Source organism: Poromitra crassiceps, assembly GCF_964638095.1.
Source record: "Poromitra crassiceps genome assembly, chromosome: 11".
NCBI lineage: Eukaryota > Metazoa > Chordata > Actinopteri > Beryciformes > Melamphaidae > Poromitra > Poromitra crassiceps.
In genome coordinates this window covers 52,983,242-53,007,771 of record NC_139643.1, presented here as the reverse complement: position 1 = coordinate 53,007,771, position 24,530 = coordinate 52,983,242, and the positions used below count along the sequence as shown (strand labels likewise).

The 24,530-nt window shown below is 41.9% G+C and overlaps 1 protein-coding gene across 1 annotated transcript in view; it reads right to left on the bottom strand.

The window, feature by feature from the left end:
- The window catches only part of gatad2b (GATA zinc finger domain containing 2B), a 99,581-nt gene extending 82,095 nt beyond the window's left edge, over positions 1–17,486 (bottom strand). Inside the window, exon 1 of the mRNA XM_083646166.1 lies at positions 17,405–17,486. The gene's annotated coding sequence lies outside the window, so the exon portion shown is untranslated. The remainder of the gene's footprint in view (positions 1–17,404) is intronic.
- Positions 17,487–24,530: the final 7,044 nt, after the last annotated feature.

Genomic DNA, 24,530 nt, shown 5'->3' with positions numbered 1-24,530 from the left:
AGACAGACAGTTGCATCTGGTATATATAAACAGAAGAATGGAGCACAAAGAGAGGACATCTCATCATAAAGGACATGTTAACTGGCCTGGAGACTGAGGACAGGCTCCCAGCTTTCACTGTTAAACCTGTGTGGAAACAATTAAGAGTTCAAAACAAAACTATCCAGAGTGTTTAGGGCGGGGCTTCATGTGTTTAGGGCGGGGCTTCATGTGTTTAGGGCGGGGCTTCATGTGTTTAGGGCGGGGCTTCATGTGTTTAGGGCGGGGCTTCATGCAGAAGGGGCAGTGACATGCAGAAGTAGATTGCTTGTAAATGGATCAAACAGAATCAAATAATGTCATGTTGCTCAGAACATTTTCACTGTTCTAAAAAGCTCTCCATGTTACAAGGTTCTAAAAAGCTCTTCATGTTACAAGGTTCTAAAAAGCTCTCCATGTTACAAGGTTCTAAAAAGCTCTTGTTACAAGGTGACTCTCGGTATCTCCAGTTTGTTTCCGTAATGGGGGAGAGTGTCACTTCCAGTAACATCACTAAGGGCAGTTGGGGCCTAAAGTTTAGAGAAGGGAGCTTGTGACCGGAAGGTCATCGGTTCAATCCCCGGGACGGACAGGATAAATCTGGGTGGGGAAAGTGAAAAGGCAGCGCTTGCCCCTCCCTCATTACCACCACTGAGGTGCCCTTGAGCAAGGCCCTCCAGTGGAGCGTGAACAGGGCGCAAAACTTATTTTTTCAGTTTGTTTGCTTTTTTACACTAGATTAGAACATGGGAAAAGTTGAATCATACACTAGAGACTGTATATTATATATCATGAGTAGGGCTGGGCGATATAGTTAAAAACAGGGGCGGACTGGGATCATAATTCAGGCCGGGCATTAGATACCAAGCAGGCCAGGCCGGTATGGGCCAACGCGCGTGAAATTTGGGCCGTTTGAAGCCCCCAATTTGGGCCGTTTGAAGCCAGATTTGGGCCATTTGAAGTCCAATTTTACAATGAGATGCACCCACTTTAACCCTGAAGTGTAATTATTACTTCAGACTAACTAATAAAGTAATAAAACCACTAGTAAACCAGTAGGCGGCGCCTGGCCTGCTGTTCAGTGAGTGGCCTGACTGCAAGCACCCAAAAAAAAAAAAAAAAAAAAAAATTGCGATTATCGATTCTGGAATAAAAGATCGATTCAAAAAATCGTGACATTAAAAATCGCGATACTTAGGTGAATCGATTTTTTCCCCCACCCCTAATATATACAGTATATATAGTATATTATGTAGGCCTACAGTATATATATATATATATACTGTAGGCCTACAGTATATATATATATAGTATATTATGTAGGCCTACAGTATGTATGTATGTGTATATATATATATATATATATATATATATATATATATAGTATATATGTAGGCCTACAGTATATATATATAGTATATATGTAGGCCTACAGTATATATATATATATATATATATATATATATATATATATAGTATATATGTAGGCCTACAGTATATATATATAGTATGTATGTAGGCCTACAGTATATATATATATATATATATATATATATATAGTATATATGTAGGCCTACAGTATATATATATAGTATGTATGTAGGCCTACAGTATATATATATATATATATATATATATAGTATATATGTAGGCCTACAGTATATATATATAGTATATATGTAGGCCTACAGTATATATATATATATATATATATATATAGTATATATGTAGGCCTACAGTATATATATATAGTATGTATGTAGGCCTACAGTATATATATATATATATAGTATATATGTAGGCCTACAGTATATATATATAGTATGTATGTAGGCCTACAGTATATATATATATATATATAGTATATATGTAGGCCTACAGTATATATATATATATATATATATATATATATATATATATATATATAGTATATATGTAGGCCTACAGTATATATATATAGTATGTATGTAGGCCTACAGTATATATATATATATATAGTATATATGTAGGCCTACAGTATATACTGCATGGGATTAGCATAGAGTGGCCATGCCATAGAGCTCAACAGTCACGTGACTTTCTGTGACGTTTCCAGCCCCGGAAGAGAGTTCACCATTCATTTTCTCCATAGATTTCGAAAAATGAGTTTTAAAAAGCCTGAACTATCAAAGAATTGAGAGAAAATTCCAATTCTTTGAATCTGGAGTCTTTATTGGTCCTTCTGACAAAAAAAAATCAAAAAAATCTAATATCATTTTGCAAGTCTGATTTTCAAATCGTCTCATATGATACATCAGGCCTTATAGTCCTCACGTTTTTTTTTTCTCAACAAACAAAAACATAATAAAACAAGACAAGATTTAACACAAACGTTGTCCTTTAAGCATGTTAAATTAGGGATGCACGATATATATTGATCAGATAAATTATCGGCTGATATAGGCCATTTTATGTTATTATTTATTATTCCGATAATTAAATTTTAGCCGATATATCGAGCCGATAATACGAAGCGAACATCCTGCTTTCACCTGGGCTTTCATTGACAGCGCAGGGCAGGCAGCACGCTGATGTCATCACTCATGATGTCAAACAGCAGGGCAGTTGCAGCAGTGACATGTGGTTGGCCGGTGTGGATGTTTTTCACGTTTTCAGATTATAACAAACTGCAGCATATCATCCACTGTGCTGAAAAGGTGATCAGTTCAGATCACATCTTTATTGTCCCTTGAGGGGAAAATTGGTTTGCAGTAGAGGGCAAAAAAGACACATGCAACCTGCCATCCCTTCGCATCACTGATGACATCACTCACTGATGACATCACAATTGCTCGAGAGACCATCACTGATCACATCATGGAGTGCTCGAGTGACATCACTCAGCGCACAACAACTCAACGACAGAACCCACTTCCTCCCTTTTATATATGATTTAGGGGTGGGAGAAAAAATCGATTCACCTAAGTATCGCGATTTTTAATGTCACGATTTTTTGAATCAATCTTTTATTCCAGAATCGATAATCGCATTTTTTCTGTTTATGTATGAAATGTTCCCACTTTCATCAATCACATATAGAGCGCTTCCCTCTGCTCCGTGGCTCATACAGCCAATCATGTACCTTGTTAGTACAAGTGACACGGAAATAGCCAATCATTTAACAGACAAACTCCGAGTGCACCCGCCCCATGACCCGCCCCCACTCACACACAGCAAATCATATCCCTTGATGCGTATATAAAACTGATATGGAGAAATGTAGCCTACCGCATTTTCAGCCAGGCAAGGCTTTTTCTCGCCGAACCAACGGCGCGCGGTCGCCCTCCAGCCCTACATAAGCCTATGGTATATTTGTAGCAGCAAAACCCAGGCTTTTCCACACCTCTGATTCACCTAACGTTAACACTACAACCCTGAAATACACGTTACCAAACGTTCTTTTAGAAGGCTGGCAGTATGCGTGCTCTGCCTGGTATAGTGGCTTGATGGCAAACCTCAGGAACAAACTGCAGGTGATGCAAAATAACATGATTCACTACTTATTAGATGCACCTCCTAGAACTCATGTAAGGAGTCACGAATTCAAGAAGGTGAGCCTGCTGCCAGTGCACCACATGATAGAACAGTTGAAACTCAACGAAATGTTTAACATCGTAAATGGTACTGCTCCATACTACCTGTGCTCACAGGTAGACATGGTTCATACCCAGCATGGAGACAACACCAGGACCAGTGTGCAGGTAGACATATCCCCCACTCCCCCTTCATTTCCCCCACTCCCCTTTCATTTCCCCCACTCCCCTTTCATTTCCCCCACTCCCCTTTCATTTCCCCCACTCCCCTTTCATTTCCCCCACTCCCCTTTCATTTCCCCCACTCCCCTTTCATTTCCCCCACTCCCCTTTCATTTCCCCCCACTCCCCTTTCATTTCCCCCACTCCCCTTTCATTTCCCCCACTCCCCTTTCATTTCCCCCACTCCCCTTTCATTTCCCCCACTCCCCTTTCATTTCCCCCACTCCCCTTTCATTTCCCCCACTCCCCTTTCATTTCCCCCACTCCCCTTTCATTTCCCCCACTCCCCTTTCATTGCCCCCACTCCCCTTTCATTTCCCCCACTCCCCTTTCATTGCCCCCACTCCCCTTTCATTTCCCCCCACTCCCCTTTCATTGCCCCCACTCCCCTTTCATTTCCCCCACTCCCCTTTCATTTCCCCCACTCCCCTTTCATTTCCCCCCACTCCCCTTTCATTTCCCCCACTCCCCTTTCATTTCCCCCCACTCCCCTTTCATTTCCCCCCACTCCCCTTTCATTTCCCCCCACTCCCCTTTCATTTCCCCCCACTCCCCTTTCATTGCCCCCACTCCCCTTTCATTGCCCCCACTCCCCTTTCATTTCCCCCACTCCCCTTTCATTTCCCCCCACTCCCCTTTCATTTCCCCCACTCCCCTTTCATTTCCCCCCACTCCCCTTTCATTTCCCCCACTCCCCTTTCATTTCCCCCACTCCCCTTTCATTTCCCCCCACTCCCTTCATTTCCCCCACTCCCCTTTCATTTCCCCCCACTCCCCTTTCATTTCCCCCCACTCCCCTTTCATTTCCCCCACTCCCCTTTCATTTCCCCCACTCCCCTTTCATTTCCCCCACTCCCCTTTCATTTCCCCCACTCCCCTTTCATTTCAGAGGCAGATGAGTCCCTTGTTTACTGCTTTACACAAATTAATTAACGTCACACAAATCAATTAGCAGCATGTTACAGGTATCCCGCACCCTGGACTCTAACATGAATGTTCTTGTTAATTAAGAGCTTATTAGACAGGTTGCTCTGTTCTCAAAACGGAAAAACACAGCATTTATCTCTTCATTTCAAATAAGTGCAGACTTTACCGAACTGATTACATTTGCAAGAGAACACAGGTTAGCTGTGGCATAGCGGGACTTTCAATCGGCTTCAGATGGAAGGATGACACCTAATGTTATGTTAACTTACCTGTTTGGCTGAATACCCTACTAGTCTGACTGCCTGGAAGCAGGCTGCAGGTCTAAGCTCTACTAGTCTGACTGCCTGGAAGCAGGCTGCAGGTCTAAGCTCTACTAGTCTGACTGCCTGGAAGCAGGCTGCAGGTCTAAGCTCTACTATTCTGACTGCCTGGAAGCAGGCTGCAGGTCTAAGCTCTACTAGTCTGACTGCCTGGAAGCAGGCTGCAGGTCTAAGCTCTACTAGTCTGACTGCCTGGAAGCAGGCTGCAGGTCTAAGCTCTACTAGTCTGACTGCCTGGAAGCAGGCTGCAGGTCTAAGCTCTACTAGTCTGACTGCCTGGAAGCAGGCTGCAGGTCTAAGCTCTACTAGTCTGACTGCCTGGAAGCAGGCTGCAGGTCTAAGCTCTACTAGTCTGACTTCCTGGAAGTCTTCCTGCGATATTGTGATATGCTAGTATTGCGATATATTGAATATTGCGATATTTCGATATATTGTCTAACTCCTTTTCCTACCTTTTCCTTGACCTCACCGGAAGTAAAACATGCAGTGTTTTTTTGTTTTGTTTTGTTTTGTTTTTGCCCCACACGTAGGCTACATTATTAAGCTTCTCTGGACTCAATACGCCACTGCAGGCGCAGACTGGGCAGATGCCCGGTGGCCTGGCATGGCATGGCCTGCAAAAAAGAAATATATATATTATATCGATACTTGGCGTCCAAATATCGATACAATATCGTCAGGCAAAATATCGCGATACTATGGTGTATCGATTTCCCCCCCCACCCCTACTGGAAGCAGGCTGCAGGTCTAAGCTCTCGCTTTTATGGTCACTCACGATTCAGTAGGTCACGGGTCGGCTTGGTTCCAGCCTTCAAACTGGTTCTATAAGGATTATGGAGTAAATGAATGGGAACCTCACTTCCTGTGACTGTTCAGCTCTATTCTCTATAGAAAAGGGTAATGCAGACAGAAAACATGAAGAGGCTACTTCATATTTCAAGGAAGGCTTTGCTGATTTTCAACCCGCTTTGTATCAGTGTAATCTCTGTAATAGAGAGCCAAAGTGAACGTCACTTCCTGCTTCCTCCCTGTACCAGCGCAGCGAAAAATATAAATGGCGCTGGACGGAGAATAAGGTTACTTTGTTGATCCCATTTGAATTGTGCCACCGGGTGCCAACTAGGGATGGGTACCGAACTCGGTACTTTTACAGGCACAGACCGAAAGGGGGCGGTACTACCGAGTATCAGTTGAGTTCACATGACATAAAACGGTACCTCATTTCGGTACTTGAACGCATCTGAGTAATAGAAGAGAGTGGGTAAAATAGAAATTCCGACGGAACCTTAAGGCAACACGCGTGAGCGCGTTACGTCAGTACGTCACACACCTGAAACATCAACAAACGGGCCCACCCGAAAATGTGACTACACTTTACCAAGATAGACTCAGACAACACTGGTTGCAACATTTGTGATGTGAATTGCAAAGCTGGCCAGGGAAACACCTCAAACTTGAGGAAGCATGGTCAAACACAAGATATATTTAGCTAAATGCTGAAGACTGTAACGTCTTAGATAGGCTGAGGGTGAATGAAGCAGATAGCCTACCGCACCGCAGCTAACGTTAGCAGCACCTCCTTAGCTGTAACGTTGAGAGAGGCATCGACTTCTACAACATCAGGTAACGTTATTTAATTAGCTAGCGTTAGCTGGATAAGTTGTTTCACTGCCGTTGTGGTTGTTAGATAACGGGGCTTTTCACTGTCTTCACAACGACTGCAAACGTTACTACGTTAAACGTTAAACGCTAACGTTACTCTTGCTGCAGTAATTGTCAAGGGTTCAACAGAACGTATTTCCTCAGCCTGTATAGTAGCTATCAACATGAAATAAAAAGCATTTGAGAGCTTAAACCCGTCGCTTTTTATTTGGAAGGGTTACATTTGCCACAATCTTTATTAACATTTCTTAAAATGCATTAGAATATTTTTATTTTTTGGGGTTAAAGATAAAACATTTTTTTAATGAACATTAGGGCAAATATAATACGAAAAGCCAAAGGGTTAAGCTCTCAAATGCTTTTTATTTTATGTTTCTATGTGCTACAGAGCCTGAGATATGAAGGCTTTAGTGAATACCGACCGCTCTCTGAGAAGTTTGGATTATTATTTTTTTACAACTAATTTTTTTTGTTATTAGAGCGTGTAAAGTACCGAAAATGGTACCGTTTTGGGTACCGTACCGAATTCCAGGTACCGGTATCGTACCGGTATCGGTTCAAATGTGAACGGTACCCATCCCTAGTGCCAAAGCTAATTTTGTCAATTTAAAACATAACTTTGCATGTCAAGAAAGTCGCAGTTTGTCACCAAACTGTTGCACTATAAGTTTTAAATCAGAAAGACTACATACACTGTCGCCTAAGTGACGTCACTTTCTCTACCGGCAAAGCTGAAGACCGGCGACATGCCACGAGCTTCCACAAGCTATGTAGTTTTTATACGAAACTAACCTCTACGTTTCAGTAGGGGTTAGTTTAATAGGCAACAACATTAATAGGCAACAACATCAATGATGATGATGTCCTTCACTATATGGATCGAACACCTTCTTTCCTAACTTAGAATAGCCTAAACCATGGCAAGGTAAGCTGCTTAAGAATATCTTCACCCTAACAGAGAAATCCATTTCCCCTAAAGAAGCCAGATCAATTTGAGATTCAAAAACTGCTCCACGACATAGTTGGAGATGAAACAATATGGAAATTTCATATGACTAGAAATATTGCGTGCTCAATTCCTAGGCTCGCCCGCCCTGCAGCTCGGCCTCGTCCGCAGCTCGGCTACTGCGTGGCCTCACCTGATCTATTGGCATGCGCAGCGCACAATTGCTCTTGGCATCACTGATGACATCAGTGAGAGAAAAGTAGAGTCCACACATTGCAGACTTCACTTCCAGTTTATTTGTAGAAGATTTACATTCGGTCATGGCGACCTTCATCAGAATGAAGCAGGAAGTGACAAGGAACACTATTATAAATAGATAAATCATGATGACATCATTAGTGATGTCATAAAATATCAGTGACATCATTACTGACCAAAACCATCACAAATCTCACAATGTGGGACCAAAAATGTGACCAAAACCGCAGACAGAAAGACAGACCTTTTTATTTTTTTTATGTACTTATTAGCTGGGTATTGGTTCAAATTTCAAGAATCGATTCGATTCCGATTCACAAGGTTGCGAATCGATTAATCACGATTCGATTCGATTCCGATTCGATTAATTTCAATATCGATTTGGTTAGTGATACCGAAAGGTTTTTTGAGCTGTAACCTGAATTACATGACTGTCCAGTTATGTAACACAGGGGTTCCCAACCTTTTTTGCGGCAAGTAGATTGAAGAAAGGAGTTGCGTTTTAGCCTGTTTATTTAAAAAAAATAAAAAAAATTTTTTTTTTTTTTTTATCGATCTCTGGACATATGAATCGATATCAAAGGATTAAAATAAAAATCGATTAAAAATCAGAGAATCGATTTTTTTTAACCCAGCCCTAATTATTACTACTAGAAATCCCACACGCTCGATTCCTAGGCTCGCCCGCTGCGTGGCTTCACACGCAGCTCAGCTGGCTGGCCTCACCTGCTATAATTGGCAGCGCAGCAGCGCAGGGCACAATCGCTCAACTTCGCATGAGATAAACTGATGACAAGACTCACTGATGACATCACAACTGCTCGAGTGACTGTCACTGACCAAATCATGGAGTGTTCGAGTGACGTCACTCAGCACACAATTGCTCAACTTGGGCCTCGCCCGCAGCTCGGCTAACACAGTCCGCAGCTCGGCTAGCACAGCCCGCAGCTCGGCTAGCACAGTCCGCAGCTCGGCTAGCACAGTCCACAGCTCGGCTAACACAGTCCGCAGCTCGGCTAGCACAGTCCACAGCTCGGCTAACACAGCCCGCAGCTCGGCTAACACAGTCCACAGCTCGGCTAACACAGCCCGCAGCTCGGCTAACACAGTCCGCAGCTCGGCTAACACAGTCCGCAGCTCGGCTAGCACAGTCCACAGCTCGGCTAACACAGCCCGCAGCTCGGCTAACACAGTCCGCAGCTCGGCTAACACAGTCCGCAGCTCGGCTAGCACAGTCCACAGCTCGGCTAACACAGCCCGCAGCTCGGCTAACACAGTCCGCAGCTCGAGTCCGCAGCTCGGCTAGCACAGTCCGCAGCTCGGCTAACACAGCCCGCAGCTCGGCTAACACAGCCCGCAGCTCGGCTAACACAGCCCACAGCTCGGCTAGCACAGTCCCTGATTCCATACACAAATTACTCACAATGAGTAGGCTCACACTAGGGATGCCACGGTGTGAACATTTTCACACCGAATAATAAGCACGTGACGTCACCGGTATTACCGGTTACACCGGGAAATGTAAACAATAGGATTGTTAGTTCCTACTAGTGAGACACCAGTCGGGTATCCATAGCAGCTAGACTAGAGCGAACGTTATGTTATATGTATGTTGATAATACAAGTTTTAAAGTAAGCAAGAGTCTATGCTTTAACCGTCCATTCTGTAGGTTCATAGAGACAAGACGCACGCTGCTGCTGTTTAAAGTACTAACTAACGTTAGCATGGACGCTCACAGTCATACACAGTCAACAGTGGCTGCATCACAACTCATGGCTACATCTGACTCGAGACAACTTTTCAGACGCCCGTGGAGACAATCTTTCTCAAAAGAAACTATCGTTAGCGACACACCTGGAGACTTTTTCTGACATGGGATTAACAATACCAGCAAGCAGCAGTAAGCATGACTGAATGTTGGTAAGTCCTCCCTCCCTCCCGCTAGCATTGACTTTTCGCTGTGAAAAAAAAAAGGCACATTTCCAGAGATGGCCCGCAGTGACAACAGTATGCACACGCATGCAGGCTTAGCTAAGGGTCTTACCTACATGTGTTGGAGGGCATCATTTGTGTTCATAAGATCCATAGCTAACGTTAGTTGCTGGTCTAACCAGAACAGCGGAGCCACACTGCAGCCGAGAGGGAGCGCTTGTAATTTACCCCGGCGCACGCTGAAAGTGCAGAGTTTTCCTTTCAATTCTTCCTCCGTAAAAACAAAAGGTGTTACCGGTGGGCACGTTATGTAATCGGTGTATGTTAGGGCTGTGAATTTTCACTGGCCTCACGATTCGATTACGATTCAGAGGGCTACGATTCGATTCGATAACGATTATCGATGCATCTCGATGCATCTTTAATCGATGCATCACTTTTTTCCGCAATACATGATTTATTTTTTCTCACTTTCTTTTTGCTCACTGTGTGGCTACTTTTAAAATAAAAGTGCATTTGGAATTGCATTGTATTATGATCCATAATTAAAATAAACAACTGCATGCACTTCCATTCTATTTTATTTGATTATTTATTTTTATTTTTTATTTTTTTATAATCGATTTTTGATATTTGTGAATCGATGCAGAATCGTGCACGTCCGCATCGCGATGCATCTTATAATCGATTATTTTTGACACCCCTAGTGTATGTCTCGCCACCGGGTAACCCCGGTAATAGGGATGGGCATTTCTAGCAAAAACACTATTCGAAATTCGCTGGCCAAATTCGAATTTAAATCGAAATTCGGAAAAAAAAAAAAAAATGTAAAAAAAAAAAAAAAAAAAAAAATTATTATTATTATTATTATTTATTTATTTTTGTGAGTGAAATGTTGCATTGTCTCCCCTGATTCTAAGTCTACGGCTTTATTAATTAATATAAAAAGCTTCTGCTGTGGATTTTTAGCTCAAACAAGCATTGCACCACTGAAGTAAAGAACATGTTACATGACATTGACATTTTCGAAAATAAAAAACAGTTTTGACAATCATGAGTGGTTCATTAAATATTTAGTAGGCTCAGGTCTGAGTGCGAAAGGGGTGCCAAAGTCACCCCCTCTCCCTCTTCATGGGATTTCATCCGCCATTCATTTTTCCATAAACCTTGCTTAAAATGCTTATAAAAATTGTTTTACTTGCTCAAACCAAGCGATTTGGCTATACTTAGAATCAGGGGAGACAATGCAACATTTCACTCAACAAATCTTTTTTTTTTTTTTTCGAATTTCAAATTTCGAATTTCGAATTTCAATAATAAAAGTCGACCTTGATAATAATAACAACGGTTATTCGAAAATTCGAAATTCGATGCCCATCCCTACCCGGTAACACCGAATACCGCGACAAGCCTAGCTCACACATTTCCACTTGATAGGCAGGTAACACAGTAAGGATGGGCATTCCTAGCAAAAACACTATTCGAAATTCACTGGGCAAAAGTCGACTTTTCGTCGCAACCACTGTGTTCACAAGGAACAAAGTGATGCACAACCAACCACTGTGTTCACAAGGAACAAAGTGATGCACAACCACTGTGTTTCACAAGGAACAAAGTGATGCACAACCACTGTGTTTCACAAGGAACAAAGTGATGCACAACCACTGTGTTCACAAGCAACAAAGTGATGCACAACCACTGTGTTCACAAGGAACAAAGTGATGCACAACCACTGTGTTCACAAGGAACAAAGTGATGCACAACCAACCACTGTGTTCACAAGGAACAAAGTGATGCACAACCACTGTGTTTCACAAGGAACAAAGTGATGCACAACCACTGTGTTCACAAGGAACAAAGTGATGCACAACCACTGTGTTCACAAGCAACAAAGTGATGCACAACCACTGTGTTCACAAGGAACAAAGTGGTGCACAACCACTGTGTTTCACAAGGAACAAAGTGATGCACAACCACTGTGTTCACAAGCAACAAAGTGATGCACAACCACTGTGTTCACAAGGAACAAAGTGATGCACAACCACTGTGTTTCACAAGGAACAAAGTGATGCACAACCACTGTGTTCACAAGGAACAAAGTGATGCACAACCACTGTGTTTCACAAGCAACAAAGTGATGCACAACCACTGTGTTTCACAAGGAACAAAGTGATGCACAACCACTGTGTTCACAAGGAACAAAGTGATGCACAACCACTGTGTTCACAAGGAACAAAGTGATGCACAACCACTGTGTTTCACAAGGAACAAAGTGATGCACAACCAACAACTGTGTTTCACAAGGAACAAAGTGATGCACAACCACTGTGTTTCACAAGCAACAAAGTGATGCACAACCACTGTGTTTCACAAGGAACAAAGTGATGCACAACCAACCACTGTGTTTCACAAGGAACAAAGTGATGCACAACCACTGTGTTCACAAGGAACAAAGTGATGCACAACCAACCACTGTGTTTCACAAGGAACAAAGTGATGCACAACCACTGTGTTTCACAAGCAACAAAGTGATGCACAACCACTGTGTTCACAAGGAACAAAGTGATGCACAACCACTGTGTTCACAAGCAACAAAGTGATGCACAACCACTGTTTCACAAGGAACAAAGTGATGCACAACCACTGTGTTCACAAGGAACAAAGTGATGCACAACCACTGTGTTCACAAGGAACAAAGTGATGCACAACCACTGTTTCACAAGGAACAAAGTGATGCACAACCACTGTGTTCACAAGGAACAAAGTGATGCACAACCACTGTGTTCACAAGCAACAAAGTGATGCACAGCCACTGTGTTTCACAAGCAACAAAGTGATGCACAACCACTGTGTTTCACAAGCAACAAAGTGATGCACAACCAACCACTGTGTTCACAAGGAACAAAGTGATGCACAACCACTGTGTTTCACAAGGAACAAAGTGATGCACAACCACTGTGTTCACAAGGAACAAAGTGATGCACAACCACTGTGTTCACAAGCAACAAAGTGATGCACAACCACTGTGTTTCACAAGCAACAAAGTGATGCACAACCACTGTGTTTCACAAGCAACAAAGTGATGCACAACCAACCACTGTGTTCACAAGGAACAAAGTGATGCACAACCACTGTGTTCACAAGCAACAAAGTCATGCACAACCACTGTGTTTCACAAGGAACAAAGTGATGCACAACCACTGTGTTCACAAGGAACAAAGTGATGCACAACCACTGTGTTCGCAAGCAACAAAGTGATGCACAACCACTGTGTTTCACAAGGAACAAAGTGATGCACAACCACTGTGTTCACAAGGAACAAAGTGATACACAACCAACCACTGTGTTCACAAGGAACAAAGTGATGCACAACCACTGTGTTCACAAGGAACAAAGTGATGCACAACCACTGTGTTCACAAGGAACAAAGTGATGCACAACCACTGTGTTTCACAAGGAACAAAGTGATGCACAACCACTGTGTTTCACAAGGAACAAAGTGATGCACAACCACTGTGTTTCACAAGGAACAAAGTGATGCACAACCACTGTGTTCACAAGGAACAAAGTGATGCACAACCACTGTGTTCACAAGCAACAAAGTGATGCACAACCACTGTGTTTCACAAGGAACAAAGTGATGCACAACCACTGTGTTTCACAAGGAACAAAGTGATGCACAACCACTGTGTTCACAAGGAACAAAGTGATGCACAACCACTATGTTCACAAGCAACAAAGTGATGCACAACCACTGTGTTTCACAAGCAACAAAGTGATGCACAACCACTGTGTTTCACAAGGAACAAAGTGATGCACAACCACTGTGTTTCACAAGCAACAAAGTGATGCACAACCACTGTGTTTCACAAGCAACAAAGTGATGCACAACCAACCACTGTGTTTCACAAGGAACAAAGTGATGCACAACCACTGTGTTTCACAAGGAACAAAGTGATGCACAACCAACCACTGTGTTTCACAAGCAACAAAGTGATGCACAACCAACCACTGTGTTCACAAGCAACAAAGTGATGCACAACCAACCACTGTGTTCACAAGCAACAAAGTGATGCACAACCACTGTGTTCACAAGCAACAAAGTGATGCACAACCACTGTGTTTCACAAGGAACAAAGTGATGCACAACCACTGTGTTTCACAAGCAACAAAGTGATGCACAACCACTGTGTTTCACAAGGAACAAAGTGATGCACAACCACTGTGTTTCACAAGGAACAAAGTGATGCACAACCACTGTGTTTCACAAGGAACAAAGTGATGCACAACCAACCACTGTGTTTCACAAGCAACAAAGTGATGCACAACCACTGTGTTCACAAGCAACAAAGTGATGCACAACCACTGTGTTCACAAGGAACAAAGTGATGCACAACCAACCACTGTGTTTCACAAGCAACAAAGTGATGCACAACCACTGTGTTCACAAGGAACAAAGTGATGCACAACCACTGTGTTTCACAAGGAACAAAGTGATGCACAACCACTGTGTTCACAAGGAACAAAGTGATGCACAACCACTGTGTTCACAAGGAACAAAGTGATGCACAACCAACCACTGTGTTTCACAAGCAACAAAGTGATGCACAACCACTGTGTTCACAAGCAACAAAGTGATGCACAACCACTGTGTTCACAAGGAACAAAGTGATGCACAACCAACCACTGTGTTTCACAAGCAACAAAGTGATGCACAACCACTGTGTTCACAAGGAACAAAGTGATGCACAACCAACCACTGTGTTTCACAAGGAACAAAGTGATGCACAACTCCCAAATTTGGGAGTGAACATTTAAATAATAGCTGGGCTAGGGCTTAAACACAGCCATCACTAATTGTACTGATTGCATAAGCACCAAAAAGTACATGAAAGTATATTAGGGTAAGTATTGTAAAAAGCCATGGTGATAGTATATTAGAGTAAGTATTGTAAAAAACCATGGTGATAGTATATTAGCGTAAGTATTGTAAAAAACCATGGTGATAGTATATTAGAGTAAGTATTGTAAAAAGCCATGGTGATAGTATATTAGAGTAAGTATTGTATAGTATATTAGAGTAAGTATTGTAAAAAGCCATGGTGATAGTATATTAGAGTAAGTATTGTAAAAAGCCATGGTGATAGTATATTAGAGTAAGTATTGTATAGTATATTAGAGTAAGTATTGAAAGCCATGGTGATAGTATATTAGAGTAAGTATTGTAAAAAGCCATGGTGATAGTATATTAGAGTAAGTATTGTATAGTATATTAGAGTAAGTATTGTAAAAAGCCATGGTGATAGTATATTAGAGTAAGTATTGTAAAAAACCATGGTGATAGTATTTGACAGTCGTTTCACTCTTGCTCGCTGCTGGGGGCTGCCAGGGGGCTTGGAGCTGGGAGATGAAGGGCTCCATCATTGAGAAAGCAGAGCAGTTCATTCACACTCTGCAACAGCAGGGATCTGTCTCTCATTCATACACACTGACTGACCCACCATCACTACGAGTGTGCTAAGGTCTACCAACTTTCATCTCAGTGTATAGCAGCATACCTTAGCCTAAAGGTTGTGAGTGACTTTACCTTCTCATCAAAAATAAGAGCAATGTTTCCCCAGCATGACAAGATGACAATGACAACACGTAAAGGCAACATGAGCAGAACGGGTGTGGAGGTCAGGGAGATGATACATTTACCTTCCAACTCCAAAAACCCAGGTTCAATTCCCAACTCATGATGACCACAACGTTTCTACTGTTCATAAAGTCATTTTTAGGGCAAGTTTTTTCTTATTTAACCAGAACCCTTTACCAAAGGTGTAGTTGCCTCATGTTAACCAAAGTCGTTGTACTTGCCTACAATGAATCATGACTTAACATTAACATACAGTACATAATACATCATTCATCCTATTGTCACATCATCTTTTGTATAGGAGGAATGTTATCTTCACATAACTGATCTCTAACTGTAAGCTGCATTTGAGAGTTTGTGCTCCTATCACAACATTTTGTGGAACTTGTTTAACTTCCAATCGACCAAACCTTAGTCCACAAGAATGGATTGTTATAGGAGGGCTGCCCTTCTTCAGATGTTACTGTCAACCATGAAATAATGATCTCACTGTGGTCTAATACAAAACAATGGAACAGGGGGTTATGGTGCACCCCTGGGTCCTGGGGGAATAGGGGACCCTGCATTCTCACAGTTTCTATACCTTCAACCAAACGACCCTCTCCATATTGATGCCAATCATATGTTCAGGGATGCAAACGCATGCAGAGTGAAAAAGGTGACAGATACACAAAACCACTCAGAAATCATTCACTTAAGTGCCCTATTTTGTGATCAAAAAGGTGGCTGTCACCTAAAAGTGACTAGTTTGCATCCCTGTATGTTAAGAGCAGACAGAGTTAGCGTATGTCTGTCTGTCTGTCTGTCTGTCTGTATGATGTCTGTCTGTCTGTCTGTCTGTCTGTATGATGTCTGTCTGTCTGTCTGTATGATGTCTGTCTGTCTGTCTGTATGATGTCTGTCTGATGTCTGTCTGTCTGTCTGTCTGTCTGTCTGTCTGTATGATGTTGGCAAAAAGGCAACAAAATAAGTCCTGTGTGAAGGCATCTGCATTTGTGTCCAAAATGTGAAGCAGTGCAGCAGCAGACTAAAACCTGGTCAGCAGACAGTAAATGAGCTTGTGTCTGCCGCAGAATAACAGGCAGCACATATTAAATATTGATTCCATTTTGGTTCCTAACGTCATGCAGACATCCACCTGCGTGTATCTGCTGATCAGGAAACAAACAGTGTGAACACAGCCACAGTGTGAACAGAACACAGCCTTGTTACAGTCAAACGCTTCTTACATGATGCTGTCAGTCGTCAGGCAGCCATTTAGGTGCATATGGAGCCAGTTGAGTCTCTACGTAAATGGCTGATGCATTTGGGATTTTTTTCTCTCTCTCTCTCTCTCTCTCTCTCCTAATTGCTGAGAGCCATCAGCAGCAGCAGACCCTGGCCTCCTCCCAGCGCCTTCTAACCCATCACTTCACCCACATCCCCTCCACACAAAGCCCGGCTAACGTCTCACTTCATCCCGCTGCTCTCTAAATAAGCATGAATAAGTATTAAGATCCTGGCTCTGTCTGTCTGTCTGTCTGTCTGTCTCTCTCCAGGCTGAGTTAACCCCTAGGGACCGGATCAAACAATGAAACGGTTGGAGGCATTATTTGCTACAACATTTTCATCACAATGCGCCCATAATATCTCCGTTAACAACCATGTTATTAGCTAAACATGACCAGTCGCAAACAATTTTGACATCTACCGCGGGTTTGTTTGTCGCAAGACTCAAGACCTTTCACGTTAATTGTAATTAACGTTACCGTAAAACACTTTTGTCGCCAACACGTCAGAGCTTGGCCTGTCTATTGTCTGTCTATCAGCAGAATATCAGCACATTTACCGGGAAACACAAGACAGGACCAGCCGTCTTCACAGCGTTAATCCGCCAGCCACAGGCCCGTGGCACAGCCTCGGCCTCACCTGTGTCTGCTCTGCCCCTCACGGTGCACCGTCTCCGGGTTCACGCTCCGGGCTCGACGCGCTGGCTGCAGCGGCTCCTCTCTTCACCACCAGTCCACTCCCCGGCACCGGCAGGCAGCACTGAGCTGCTGATTGGGCCTCGCCAGGCGCTCGCCCCCTCGGTGCAGCCAGACAGACCGCTCATTGGTCGGTCGCCCCCTCGGTGAATTCAGACAGCAAGCGGATTGGTCGGTCGTTTCCCTATGTGCACTCAGACAGACCGCGTATTGGTCGGTCGTTTCCCTATGTGGAGCCAGACAGACCGCGGATTGGTCGGTCGTCTCCGCGGTGGGAGCCAGACACTCAGCTGATTGGACCTCCAAGGCCCAGAGAGCCAAAATCACGCCCACTTTCAGGTTTTAGGCACACGGACCAAGGGATTTAATCCGCCATTCATTTTTCCATACACATTTCGTAAAATGCTTATACAATTTGTTTTACTTGGTCAAACCAAACGATTCAGCTAGATTTCGAATCAGGTGCAACAATAGAACATTTCACTGAGACCAAAACTTAAACTATATATTATTATTTTTGTTTGACTTTTTTGGGGGGGCGGGGGGGGGGGGGAGAAAATGTTATATGGTCTGGTTTGATTCTAAATATAGCTGAATCTCTTGGCTTGACCAAGTAACAATTTGTATAAGCATTTTAGGAAATGTCTATGGGAAATAAAATTGCGGATTAAATTCCTTGGTTCGTATGCTTAACCCGGAAGTGGGCTCTCTATCGGTGGAGCGGTGGAGCCAGACAGACAGCTGATAGGTGGTTCATTTCCGCGGTGGAGGCAGACAGGCCGCGGATTGGTCGGTGGCTGTGTTGTTGTCTGTGTCTGGAGGGGACAGCCATGTTACTCCACTGGACTGAAGGAACAATATGAACAATACTTTGTAAAGCCTGAAGCTGCCCTTTTCTTTCTTCCGACACCGTTTTAACTGTCATGACCACAGCGCATCTGTCCCGTGACTACTGAGAAACATCTCTAGGACTATTTAAAGCCATTATGCAAAATTAGAACGGCATATTGGTTTTCAGATTTATGGCTTGTAATGAAACATAAGTTCTTATATGGGTCGTGTGCAGTAGAGTATCCGATTCCTTAGCCTACAATGTAGGCCCTACACATGATCAAAATGCATTATGTTATCATTGGTAGGCTATGCTTACACTCTGAAGAATCACTTTATTTCTAGCTATGTTGTTAATAAAGCATTACATCCGATTTGTATAAACCAGATTTGGCATAAATACTGGAAATAAAAAAAAATCTAAAAATAAAGCGGACTAATCAGCGTGACGTCACTGCCACCCAGAAATGCGTAACCCCGCGGCAGTTAGTATCCGTTGTGCCAAACAAACGTTAATATCTCAAAAAGTAGGTCCTATAGGCTACATCACATTGCTTATATTTTGACATTCTGAGTGAGAGCAGAAGTAGCTCAATAGTTTAATGTAGGCTATAATAGGCTATATGCATGTCGTGTTAAAGTTGTGTGAACTGTCGCAGTTTTTAAAATGTAAACGCGGTCAGCCGGCTAGGGTCAGACACTCAAACCCATAGGGTTCCATTGCCGTTGCCACCCAGTGACGCGGTTTGTTTACCAAAATGCTGCTCGGCTGATCCCTCGTATAAAATAAATACATTTATTGTTATTATTTTTGTCTATTTGCATTTTTAACCTATGTCGCCACCTATATGGATCTGACCTAGGCTACTTTACAAATTGGGGTAGCCTATCGACCAATAGCAAAATCTTCAAATTGACATCAACCTTTCCTTCTTATCTCAAATATTGAATTCATCACAGCCTCTTTGTTAACATGGCTGTAGCTCTTCATGCAACATTTGTTTCCTATAGCCTACTTGACATGAATTAATGTATTTTTGCTGTCACATTTAAACCCCCTGCTATGGCACTGAGAAGACGCTGCTGCCTGCTTGCTGCTGCTGGGGACTGGGGAGTGGGGAGCACTGGTCCCCCCGTGCCCCCATGGTTGAAAAAGCATCGCTAAAGTGCCCTCTATCGGCTGCCCCTCACATGGGGGGAAATGATTGCGTGCCGTCTAGGGTGCCCCTTCATGCAATAAATGATGATGATGTGCCTCTAGAGCAGGGCTTTTCAAAGTCTGAGACTGTGGGCCTCCCCCCAGACAAAGCTCAATTCCTGGATGCCTATGGGATCATGATTATGTTATTTGATCCCAACAATGAACACTTGAGCTAAGATTGCTTGATATTGTGGTTTGACATAGGCTACTTCAGTTCAGACTAAATACACAAAAAGGTCTTAAGGCATTTATTTGTTTCTGACTGGGAAAGTGGGAAAAACTGAAGCAAATCACACACATTTAGGCAATAGACCCTTCTCACGGGAGCCATTTTGTGTCGAAAAGGCAGGGTAAACACAGGTGCAAGCAAAACACTAATGAGGGTTTCCAACTTCCATGATTGGAATTTGGACCCCTCATTAGTGTTTTGCTTGCACCTGTTTTGCAGTGCCACAATGTGCCCTCTAGAGCAGGCTTTCCCAAAGTGGGTGCTGTGGTGACACCAAATACTTTAATCAGATTTAATAGCCCGCGCTGGCTATTTTCCCCACTGCATAGCTAAGCTACAGTATATCCTTATAAACCCTGCATCATATTTTATATATATTTTATATATATATTTATATATATATTTATATAAACCCTGCATCATATTTTATATATATTTTATATATATATTTATATAAACCCTGCATCATATGCACCACAGCTTGTTGCCCATGTTGTGCAGGAGGTGCCCTTTTTATTTTTCCACCCCTTTACAATAGCATCTCACTGTCCCATGTGTGATCATCATGTGGCGCTCCTCTCTTCTCTCATACGTTTCATAGCGTGTCTGTGGAATTGAAAATGGGACGTTTTCATTGTTTCATGTCCAAAGTGGAAAACAGCCAGTAGCTAAAACCTGTGAATAAGCTACTGTTGTTGTTGTTGAGTCACTTTTAGGCTATGCTATGTGCAATACACACATTCCATTAATATGCTGGGCCACAGGTTACAGATAGCCTACTGCATTCATTTAGGTTTTGTTGGTATGAACTGTTTATATTCACTATAAGGGCAACTGCGCCCTCTAGTGGCTCCCCAAACTTCAAGTTCACTCTGCTCTGTAGGCATGTGGATATCTTTAATTGGGCATCTATTGTGATTCATTTTTCACAATTATGCCATCGTTAACCAACTTATTATGGATTATAAGATAAGATAGCACTTTATTGATCCTCTTGGAGAAATTCAGGATTGTTGTGAATATATGGATCCATAACCCCATTGGCAAATGCTGCTGTAACTCACATAAGCTTTTCCCATTTTCTCATGTTTGGCATATGGATGAATGGGAATTTTCCTGGTTTCTGTTCCTCCCATATTATGGAGCACTGCAGGCTAATTGAATAAATTAGTGCGTTGTTTACATTTTTTAGTATTGATACTTATCGATACTTTTGACAATCCCAGGTGGGGTTGATAACCAAAGCAAGCAACACCTGAATGGTGACATACCACACACGGTGTTGATGAGCATGGTAACTCAGAACCCCAGTGGGATGGGTTAGCAGAGGTGATGCAACGCCCACTCGGTCTGGCCATTAGACTGGGTGAAAACCAGAGGTGATGCCTAGTTGAGTTGACATTATATTATGAGTCAAACCAACAACGATGAAACTGATAAAACAGTTAAATCAACTAGATATTTAAAGTTCAATCAACAACATTTTTAGTACTACCAACAAGGAAATTCAAGTTGGATGAACTAAATGCCTATAGTTGAGTTGATATTATATTATGAGTCAAACCAACAAAGATGAAACTGATGAAATTTAAAGTTGAATCAACAACATTTTTAGTACTACCAAAAAGTAAATTCAACTCGTATGAACTAGGTGAGACTGACAGTGGAACCAAGAGCAGAACAGAAAACCTTCCATACCTGAGAAAGGAACTGGCGGCCTCGGTCTGACACGATGTCGGAGGGAATGCCATGTAACCGAAACACGTGGGTCATTAGAAGATCAGCCGTCTTCCTGGAAGATGGAAGTTTAGGCAGAGGAACCAAGTGAACTGATTTAGACAAGCTGTCAATGATGGTGAGGATCAGAATAAGAATCAGAAAAAATTATTGATCCCAGAGGGGAAATTGAGTCATGCTAAAGTTGCTCACACTCAGAGAAGAATATGAACATAGAGACATTATAAGAACCATAGGAATAGAAACATAAAAACATACAATAGAAGTTGGGTAGCCTCCTACAATAGTATCACAAATATGTCCCTTCTCCTACAATCCTTATCAACTATTGAGTAAAAAGTGAAATGCATGTGAGCTACATAATATTATCATCTTATACACAGCAGTGTGTGTGATAGTAATAGTCATAATAATAAAGAGCAAGGTGCATTAGGTCCAGACAGTCAAATGAACAGTGTGGATTATTATTCTATTATTATATATATATATTATTATTATTATAACGTGAACAGTAACAGTGTGGATTATATATTTATTATTATTATTATTATTATTATTATTATTATTATTATTATTATTATTATAAAGTGAACAGTAACAGTGTGGATTATATATATTATTATTATTATTATTATTATTATTATTATTATTATTATTATTATTATTATTATTATTATAAAGTGAACAGTAACAGTGTGGATTATTATATATATATATATATATATATATATATATATATATATATATATATATATATATATATATATATATATATATATATATATATTATTGCTATTATAAAGTGAACAGTAACAGTGTGGATTATTTGATGATTGTACAAATTGCAGTATTTAGCAGTTATTGCACATTGAGTTTTATTGCACAATCAGATATTCATGATCAAAAGTGGGTTTTTGATTTGTGGACGTGTGGAGTGACATTAACACATTAAAAGGAGGGAGGGAATGATCCTTGTTCAAATTACCCTTGTTCTAATTGAATCAGTAGAATCATATATTTTATTTGTTTTCAGTATGTTGATAATGTGAAGTGTGAAATATGACTCATTTTGAAAATCTTTATGGCTCTGTGTAATTGATCCTCAAACAGCCACTAGGTGGCAGAATTCACCAATGATGTGAACGAGTCAGATGTGAAAGCTGCCCATGATTTTTTTAAACTAGGCTGAGTTTGATTGAGGGGTTGTTGAAGGCCAATACTCATAATTATTCATAGACATAAATTGTCAAATTTCCTCAATTGTGTGGAGATGTGTATCTTGAAATGTCACCATTTTCATGTTCAAAAGGATTCATTTATTATAAACGAATCATGCAGTTTTTTTGTATGCAGTTTAAATTATACTGCATGCAAAAAAAATGCATGGTTTTTGCCACACACAAAAATGCATGGGATTAGCATAAAGTGGGCATCACTGAGAGTCCTGGGTCCCGTGAGAGTCGTGGGTACCCATAGAACCCATTCTCATTGATATCTTGTGGTGAGGTCAAGGGACCCCTTTGAAAATGGCCGTGCCAGTTTTCCCCTCACCAAGATTTTTCCTAACTTTGGAGAGTAAATTAGTCCCCTTCCCAACAAAATAGCATGACATGGTCGATACCGATGGAGCCTTAACAGGCGTCAAACTCATTTTAGTCCACGGGCCACATGCGAGCCACATGCGGGCCACATGCGGGCCACATGCGGGCCACATGCAACCCAATTTGGTGTCAAGTGGGCCAGAAAATGAAAATCAATAATCAATAATAACCTATAAATGACAAAACCTCAAAATTGTACTGTTTCTTTTAGTGTAAAGAATTACCGGTACAACCCTACAACACATAGGGTTATCTTAGCTACCATCAAGCACATTATCTACTGTCTGTAGGCTACTGTGCATTACAATCAGGGCTGTAGTGGAGGCGGGTAAATGCAAGTAAACACAATTTACCCACCTCTTTGAAATGAGGCAGATAATTCACCTATTTTCAGATCAACTGTATCAATCAATGAGGGCAAACAAGGTGGGTAAACTACTCACCTTGGATAGTACCCATCTCATCTCTGTTTTTATCACTACATCCCTGATTACAATTGAGGCAACTGTGTAATTGAAAATAGCTGACTATTTAGTGATTAATATAGATAACATGAATAGGCAACTTAATGCTTAACTTGCTCCTGAAACCGTGCATCACATTGGATTGAAAGACTTCTCAGTACAAATTTCACAATATCTTCCAAAATACAGCCTCTGAAACAGTCATTTTGGCCGTGGACGTGTCCTGCAAAAAGCGCAATTATCAGTCAGGTTGAGCAGCACCTGTGAGATGGTTATGTGGGTCAGTCTATATGTGTACATTTGAAGGATTTAAGGGGACATGAGGGAGGGAGTAATATCATTGCCTGCCAGTCCTTGAACAATATTGGTGTGTCAATCGCTTACCGTCTGAAAAGGCATTACAATTCAGCCACGATGAATTTGGAAACACTGTCTTTGTCCTGGAGGACAAACAACCTAAAGTACTGCCTGTAGTGTTCTGCTGTCTTCACCCACCCAGTCACACACTGTGCTGTACATTAACACACCTCCTCCACATGGTGCAACTCTGTTTACTGTCCCACATAGCTCACTTGACTCACTTTGTCCCACATAGCTCACCTGACTCACTTTGTGTTGTGTCATGTGTCACATAGCTCACCTGACTCACATAGTGTTGTGTTCTGCTTCTGCTGTCTTCACCCACCCAGTCACACACTGTGCTGTACATTAACACACCTCCTCCACATGGTGCAACTCTGTTTCCTGTCCCACATAGCTCACCTGACTCACTTTGTGTTGTGTAACGTGTTTTCCTCATGCACACAGGAAATTAGGGGTGGCCTTTTTTTCTTCTCTTCTTTTTTTCATGGAAGAATCACGATTCTTGTCTTCCATGATTCCAACTCCCAAGAATTGATTATTTTTTCATTGTTTTTGTGCATTACTTAAACTTGTTTTTCTTGAAGTCACTCCATGAAAACAGAAATACTACGAAGTTTAGCATGAATACATGTTACCATTTGTCA